Below are 7,744 nucleotides of genomic sequence, written 5' to 3' on the forward strand. Positions count from 1 at the left end.
TGGGTCAAAAAACTGTGGTATATTTACACAATGGAATCCTATGCAGCCGAAAGAAAGAAGGAACTCCTATGTTTCGCGACAGCATAGATGGAACTGGAGAGTATTATGCTTAGTGAAATAAGCCAGGCAGTGAAAGACAAATACCATATAATCTCACCCAAAAGAGGAACCTAATGAACAAAAAAACAAATGAGCAAAGTAAAACCAGAGTCATGGAAACAAGGAACAGACTGACAGTGACCAGATAGATTGGGGGGGGAGGGGGCATGCAGAGGGAGGAGAAGAGAGGAAAGAAGGGGAAGGGTCTAGTCAAGGAACAGGTATAAATGACCCATGGACACGGACAACAGGGTGGGAACTGACTATGGGAGCAGGGGGTCAGGCGGGGCAGTGGAGAGCAACGAGGGAAAATTGGGACAACTATAATAGAACAACAATAAAATAAATAAATAAAGCAATACGTCTGTGTACTGTTGTACTCGATGTTTACCACTAGAGGGCGCAAGCTGTCTGGTAAAGGAAGGGTGCTTGGCACAGTCTCAAAGAATCCACAACAGGCATGGCCAGACGCAAAAATCAGGAAAACCAGAACTGTGCACTGAATGTGCCTTACTGAAAGGTTCTTTCCTTGTGAGCACCCAGCTGCAGTACCTACGCACTTTCTCCCAGTCATAAGTCAATAACTCCCCTTGACATGAGATGTCCAGAAACTTGAAGGGCTGAACAAGTGGCCATGTTCCATTGACGAGCCTCAGGTGAATCTCCAGAGGAGATAAAACCAGTAGTATGTAGGTGTGACTGCCTCCTGAATCCTTTTCTCTCCTCTTAACAATAGCAAATCAGACTGTAACACAGCCTTCTTCTATGACCTCCAATTTTCCCCAACACGCGCATGCAACCCCTGCCCAGTATGACATGGGTTTATAGTAAAATTAACCCACATCACGCAGCATTTGTTGGGAGAAAGCATTCCTTATTTTCTATTAAGTGACTAATTCTCGGTTTTCAATGCAGCATCATTTGTACAGTCATACTGAGTGTGAGTCTCTTTAGTAGGATTTATATGTACCCCTATGTTCATCGCAGCATTATTTACAGCAGCCACGATATGGAAGCAACTCAAGTGCCCATCAATAGATGAGTGGATTAAAAAGCTGTGGTACATTTACACAATGGAGTACTTACTCGGTCATTAAAAAAAATTAATCTTATTTGCAACAGCATGGATGGACCTAGAAGGCATTAGGCTACGTGAAGTAAGTCAGACAGGGAAAGACAAATACCATATGAGTTCACTTATATGTGAAATATAAAGAACAAAATAAGCAAACAAAATAGAAACAGACTCATAGATACAGAGAACAAGCTGACTATTGAAAAAGGGGAGAGAAGTTGAGGGGGCAGCTGAAAACGGTGAAGGGATTGAGAAGTGCAAACTGGTAGTTGTATAGTAGTCATGGAGATGTAGATTTAGCATAGAGAACATAGTAAATAATATTGTGATAACTATGCATGGGGTCAGGCAGGTACTTCAAATACGGGGGCAATCACTCTGTAAAGTACATAGTTATCTAACCACTATGCTGTATACTCAAAACTAATACAGAATAATATTGACTGTAAAATATATTAAAATTCGTTATTTTTCTAAAGTAGTAAGAATTAACGAGGAAAAAAAGGAGGGAAGCAATAGGGTTGAGATTGGGGTAGAGGATGTAGGGGGTACAAAGATTGTGTTCAGGACAGAAGCCCAGAGCTGGGAGAGTGTGCTGCAGACATGGAATGGAAAAGAGAACCCCAAAGAATTGGATTACACATAGACTTTAAAAGTGGCTCTATGATGTAACTATAATTTTCCTACATTTTCTCTATGAAATGCCTGTCCTGAAATCAGACACCAGTTATAAGCAATTAGGGAAATTTTAAGTGAGAAGTGTGCTTTGTCTGATTCATTTGCCATTCCCAAGTGTTTCGTTTTGGCAGGTTAGTCTTCATTTCAAACACTACCCAAACACTACCTACCACCTCTCACTCTAATTTATTTCTGATGTCTACAGCTATTCCAGAATGTTCTTTGTATAGTAACTTCACGCTCCTTAAAGACTGAAAAGAATATAAATGAGTACAATTTGCCTGATTGGGTTTGTAAACATATGCTGTCTTCAAAGACAACCGGTGATAAAACAAGCTCCTACACAGTGTAGTTAATGACATAGTTTTTAGAGACCTGAAGCTCAGGTGTCCTTCAGCAGATTTCCTGTCCTTGGAGAAAAATACATGACACTGTAGACACACCAAATCAAAAGATGTTTTCATATTCTTAGATCCTGCTTTCTATTTCTTCCCCTCCATATTTAGTTTTGAAACTTATTCCTCTGTCCTTTCATTGGATCAGTTATTTGCTCGCCTTTTTAGACCTCTCTGCATATACTACAACCTGAAACTCCTTAAAAAATGGCCTAAAATCACTTAACTTTAGTCTTTCTTTACAAAATGGAATCATCTACTCAGGCCAAAATATGTTAAGCAGGTGAGTCCTAGCCTACAAATTTAGAACTACTTGTTCTTAAAAAAAGAAAAAGTTTGTGATTTCAGATATATGTTCTAAAGTAGTCAGTCATCTCCTTTACAAATGCATAAAACTTTGAGTTCAGTGGAAAGCAAAGTAGTGTTTCAGAGTGCTGTTACTAGTGGCTCTTGGTGGTCATTCTAATCCCACCCAGTCACAAGAATTGACCATTCCTGATAAAGTAAAATTGTGCTTCTACACACGGTTCCAATGAACTTGATAAAGGCCTAGGTGAGAGCAGGTTCTAGAAGCCTCAGCCATCCTCATCAACTCTGGTTTTATTGTCAAAATTTGACCTTAAAAGAATTGACTTCAAAATGTATTGCTCTGTCTAAATCACAATGAGATACCACTTCACACCCACTAGGATAGTTACAATTTTTTAAAAATAATGTGCTGGGGATATGAAGAAACTGGAACCCTTATATATTGTTATGTAAAATGGTTCAGGTGCTGTGGAAAATAATTTGGCAGTCCTTCAAAAACTTAACATAGAATTACATATGACTCTGCAATTCTATACCAAAATATATACCAAAAAGAAGTGAAAACAGATACTCAAACAAGTGCATTACACACATGTTCATAGCAGCATTATTCACAATAGCCAAAAGGTGAAATCCATCCAAACCTCCATCACTGGATGAATGGATAAACAAATTGTGTACATACAGCGTAGTATTAGTGAGCCATAAAAGGAACAAAGCATGGATGGTAAATGGTACAATGTGGATGAGCCTTCAAAAGAAGTTATGTTTGGTAAAAGAAGCCAGACTTAAAGCTTTAGATGTTGTATGATTCCAATTACATGAAACAGCCAGAATAGAGAAATCTGTAGACAGAATGCAGATTGGTTACCAGTGGCTGCAAGAAGGGCTGGTCACAGCACATTGTGAATGTACTAAATATCACTGAATGTCACACTTCAAAATACTTAATTTTATGCTATGTGAATTTCACTTCAATAAGTTATTTTTTAATAACTTACCTCATTTCTGTAAATATAGAACAAATATCATGTAGTTGCTTGTTTTCTTTTTCTTGTTCATCAGCCTTTATATTAGGAGGAAATATAATGAAGCTTATTTCTTGAACAACCTGTAATGCGTTTTCTTCTGCAAAGGGCGTGGAGAGGAATTTTAAACATTCTCTTTAGACTCAAGGACAGATTCACTACTCATTCCATTGTTACATCCAGAACCCACTGGGACAATGATTAATTTGAGTAAACAATTTTAGTTTTTCACTGTCAACCCTTGTTTAGCAGATGCAGATATATCATTAATCTTGAGGCAAAAAGAAAAAAAAAAAGAAACTCCATTTGATTTTAGAAAGTCTTTTGGTCTGAGAAGGCCGAAGACATTTACTTCAAACAAACAAGTCAGAGCTATTCTGTGGTACTGTCATTCTACCCTCCTGCTTCTGTTTTCTCTCCTTTATCCTCTGCATCTCCCCACCACACCCTGAATTCCGGGAAACCACACTGACAGATTATAAGAGTTTTAAGATCTTAGTTTCCCTTCTAAATAGTATCCTGTCCCCTGGTTTCCTTCATTTTTTCCATTTCTCTAGCTCTTCTTTGATTATTATAGATCAATATGGATTTTATTCAATTCCTTTAATTTAAAAAATTATGAAATTAAAAGCATAACTACAGGACATTATTAATAGAAAATATATTGCTTTAATTACAAAAAACTTTTTCTCTTCAAGAAATTTGAACTTCCAAAGTTGGAATCTAATGCCTAGTGTGATTTAATCAATTGGCTATTCTTTCTGAACACTATTTTCTTAATGAGTAATTCCTTAAATCTATTCAAAGGCATTTTAACACCAGATCAGAGGGAATATAATAATGGTCACATATCATATGAATGGCAATTTTTGATATAATAACTATGGGATCTCAGAGGTACAGCAGAGCTTCCATAAAGCATTACACATGAGCAATACAAGTTTTTTGGCCCTTGCCTTACTATGGGCTGAATATTTGTGTACTCTACCCCTCAATTCTTATGTTGAAGCCTGATCCCTAATCTCATGGTATTTGGAGGTGAGGGCCTTTGGAAGGTGATGAGGTCATGTGGGTGAAGCTCTCATGATGGGATTAGTGCCCTCATAGGGAGAGACAGGAGAGAGATGATCATTCTCCGCCAGGTGAGGACAGCAAGAACATGGCTGTCTGCAAACCAGGATAAGAACCCTTATCCAGAACCCAACCCTGCTGGGACTCTGATGTGAACTTCCAGCCTCCAGAACTGAGACAGAAATATTTGTTATTTAAGCCACTCAGTTTATAGCATATTTGTCATAACAGCCCAAACTAAGATATGTTTTTTGATAATTAAAAAAGGTCTTTTTTGACATTAGTATGATGAATCTCTAAGAGTCACTAAATAATGTTCTTGTCAGCTGTCCCCAAATAAAATACATTCTTGCCTCATGAAGAACCAAGATATTAGGAAAGGAAAAAGATTCCTAATGAAAGAGATGAATTCTCTGCATATCTGTTTTCTTCACAATAAATAAAAAGATAAATTCTAAGATGATCAAGGAGCTGTAAGTTTACCCTTCTTCCCTCTTCATTACTACATACATGACATTTCTCAAGCATTCTTTTCACAAGAAGACATTCTCTTGCTAGATGACTCTGCAAGACATGCCAGAAGGGAAACATCTGCTTTCCACATCTGGGAACCACTGGCACTGATTTTGTGGCAAAAACATAGATCTAAGTCCAAACCACTGTAATAACGAAGTCTCCGGCACGACCCATGTGACTGCAGCATGGCATGGACTCGGGGGTGAGGGGGGGGAAGTACTGGCCCAATTCTAGGTTGTGGCCTTCAGAAACAATTTCAGTAGCTGAGAATAACCCAAAGATAGCCTGCTTTGAATTCTATAATTCACAAAATCTATGGAGAAGAGAATGATTCCTGCATGACAACAAAGAAATTTCATTTCTGTTCAGCCTCTGAGAAAAAAGAAAACAAGCAACAACTTCAGTAAATCCTTATTAAGTATTATATTAGTTTGCTCTCAGACTGTCATAACAAAGTACCAGACTGCATGGCTTAAACATCAGAAATGTATTGTCTCCCAGTTCTGGAGATTAGAAGTTCAAGATCAATGTGTTAGCAGGTTTCGTTTCTCCTTATAGAGGGCTGTCTTCTCCCTGTGTCTTCACATGACCTTCTCTCTGTGTCCTAATCCCTTCTTCTTAGAAAGATACCAGTCATATCAGATTAGGGCCCACTCTAGTGGCCTCATTTTAACCTAATTATTTCTTTAAAAGTTCCCTCTCCAAATACAGTCACATTCTGAGATAATGGAGGTTAGGATTTCCACATGAATTTTTTGGGGGGAGACACGATTCAGCCCATAGCAAGTGCATGGTAAGTGTCAGGCGCTAAATACAGACTAGCATCAAAAACCAAAGGGCTCTCAGGCTCAATGGGTTCATCTTCTACAGAAACACGAATCTGATGAGAATGAACTATCTTTGCTTTAGGAGGTAAGAGAGTTGCAAATGAGACTCTGGAATTGATTCATATTCAAAAGAGGGAACTGCCCAGTGTCCTGTGAGCGAGACCTTCCAGAGGAAGCTCATCCAGGGAACATTGCTGGCCCTGAACTCACCATGCACGCATGCACACTCACCCACACATGCATGCACACACTCACACTCACATGGGCCTCCCGGGTGGCTAACAGGGCTCTGCTCCGTGGCCAGCTCATCCCTCAATGTTCTGGTTGCATTTCTGATGTTTCTTCTTTCAGACAGAGCCTCAGGCACTCATTCTGCCAGGTGAGAGCATGTCACTGGTTTGCTGCCTCCAAGAGTCCTTTAACCCTGTGACAAGGTCCTTCTGGGAAGTCTGATTAATTGGGTTTGTACTAGGCAATAAGAAAACTGCATCCCCTTCATGAACAAGTTTTCAAATTTCAATTCATGCCTGAGGCTTTGCTACTCCTTGCAAAAAAATGAAAATGCCAAGAATGCTCCCCAACTGGCACTTCTTTAGTGGATGCTATATATATTTAGCAATGGGATATCTTCTGATACTCAGAAGGGAGGGGTATAATTGGCTTTGCACACTCACAGCCACTCTTACTATTCTTTGCACAAATCTAAGATACTATGCTCTTGGCTTTTAATTAAGCCCATAGTTTTTTCATCAGATACCTTTCATTTTACATTTTCTTGGTCTACTACTGCACCTTTGATTTCTATGCTGAGAGTGTCACTCACTTCTCAATTATCCCTAGTCCCAACAGTCATTTTTACTTGATTAAATTATACGTTTTGCTTTGATCAGGTGTGTCAGAGTATCATGGTGTCTTCAGATTCTAAGAAGCTGAGGACAGCAACTCTCAGGGAAGAGTGGACTGTCTGTGGAGCCAGACTTGCAGAGTTAATGTGTCCTTAGCTGCTGGGGATGGAGACTCAAGCTCCCGCACACAGGGCAAACCAAGCTCTACTTTTCTAGTCTAGGATCTGAACTCTCCAAGCCTACAGTTATCATAAGGCAGAAATAAGCCACTGAGCTACCCATGGTAAGCTCTGCATGTATGAGAACTGGAGCAGAATCTGGGTGGCACAATACCAGTATCAGGGAATAAACCATTGGGGGAGGAATGCTATCTTGTCTGTGCATGGAGTACAAGGAATACCTCTCTTTACAAAACAGAAATCATTGAACTTTTTGGTGGATGCTAATACATGCAAACATCATTTAGGAAACTTGGGTATAAAACTGGAAAGCACGGTCTTGGAAAGCTATGGTTGGCATACAAAACCTCAGGAAGAGAGATTAGATTGGGTTTGCTTGACCTTGTCAAGGAAAAGACTGGAGATATGAGTGGTTGGGGTGGTGGAATGGCTGGAGAAGGAAATGCAAATATTGGAAAGAAAGGAGAGAAGAAAGGTGAGTTCAAGTAAGGTAAAAGCCTCAAGGATGAGTAGAGAGACAGAGGTGATCAGAAGACTGTTGATCAAGGGAAGGACAGCTTTAGTAATGCCATAGCATTGTATTTACATTGCCCTTTTCAGTTTAAACATATGTTTCTTCCTATTCCCTGTTCAATGATTTATACAAGGAGAATTTAAATTATAAGTGTTCTTTCCAAATTATTTTTTAAATTCTCTTTGGCTGAGAATTACCAGTAATTTCC

This window comes from Furipterus horrens, unplaced genomic scaffold (assembly GCF_987537825.1).
Source record: "Furipterus horrens unplaced genomic scaffold, mFurHor1.1.pri manual_scaffold_5, whole genome shotgun sequence".
NCBI lineage: Eukaryota > Metazoa > Chordata > Mammalia > Chiroptera > Furipteridae > Furipterus > Furipterus horrens.